Source organism: Notolabrus celidotus, chromosome 4 (genome assembly GCF_009762535.1).
Source record: "Notolabrus celidotus isolate fNotCel1 chromosome 4, fNotCel1.pri, whole genome shotgun sequence".
NCBI lineage: Eukaryota > Metazoa > Chordata > Actinopteri > Labriformes > Labridae > Notolabrus > Notolabrus celidotus.
The window spans coordinates 36733065-36734503 of record NC_048275.1 but is presented as its reverse complement, the minus strand read 5'-3'; positions in this window follow the sequence as shown (position 1 = coordinate 36734503).

Sequence of the window (1439 nt, the reverse complement as noted above, 5' to 3'; positions counted from 1 at the left end):
ATTTTACAAGGATCTCCTTGAAATGCTCTTTTGTTTTGTTGGTATGAAAAAAATGACAATGAAATTTGATTTGAATCAGTCAAATGTATCAGTCATCATCTAGCTGTTTCATAAGCATGCCAAAAATGGTCTTGTTTGACAGAAATTACAATATACAAATCATCAGGCTAGTCATTGTTGTCACGTTAGCCATGACCCAGAAACCTAAATTGTTTTGAAGTACTAGAACACAGTGGAAATGATCTAATTCGTCTTGTTTCATCTTGCAACAGAGGATTTTTTTGGAATTGGAGGGGGGATTCATTCTAGTTCATAAAAAGACATTACTTTTTGTTGAAAACTTATTATAGAAGTTTTAATTTTTAACCTGATTTCTGTACTTTTTTTTCAACATACAACACACTTTATGAAGTAATATTTAACCAAAACCTGATTTTTCCCTTTCCTTGACCAAACCACTCTCTGAAACGAGGGCATGAATCACCGGCTATAACTCGTATCAGGGAAACATTATCAAAGCAGAAATAAAGTGAAACAAAAGAGAATTATCTGAACCTAATGTGTTGTGGGCGGGGTCAGTAACTCCACTTACTTTCGTATATTACTGCCTGTTTCAGGTCTGAAACCTCAATTATTTTCAAATATGTTTAAAGTCATTGAAGGAAAGTTAACAACTGATTAGTAAATGTGTGTAATGGAAGTGTCTGAGGCTGGATCAGTATCTTGTTGGTAATAAGGACCTTATACACCTGCACCCATCACCGTCTCTCTGAGCTGATCTGAACCAAAAGGAAACTGTGGTCTTCGGTTTCTCCCCACATGAAACCTGACCAGGGAAAACTAACAGGGAGAGTATTCTTAGTCTGATCCCAACAGGGATAACAAGGTCATTTGAAGTCATGCAGACCCCCCCTTCCTTTTCAGAAGATAGCAGCGCGTCAGTGTCAGAGAGCTTTGCTGTTGTGGGGATGATACCTCCGTGTTTGTTTTTAGGCTTTAGCTTCCTTCAGGTCGTGTAACTCTCAGTATCTCCACTGTTTTTCTTTCATCTTCCGCCTTTTAACACCCTGTTGCTTCATCAGATCGGACACCAGTGTGTGTGTGTGTGTGTGTGTGTGTGTGTGTGTGTGTGTATTTGTAGTTAAGATCAGTGTATTAATTTGTTTGTGTATAGGGTGTGAAATGAGCTACTTACTCTTCCAGTTAGTGTCATCCACCAATGTATTGATTTGAGTTTACGTAAGTTTACAGACTTGTATTTTCAACAGTAGTGACCGTGTACTAGTTTGGTTTAATAAATGAATATAAGCATATTTAGGTTAAATGAGACTTAATACCCAGCCTTCTTGATTCTGATAGATTGATTGATCAAGACTACTGACCACAGTTGTTAATTCTGAATTGCAAAAGTGATGCAATGCAGGGAACACCAGATCATA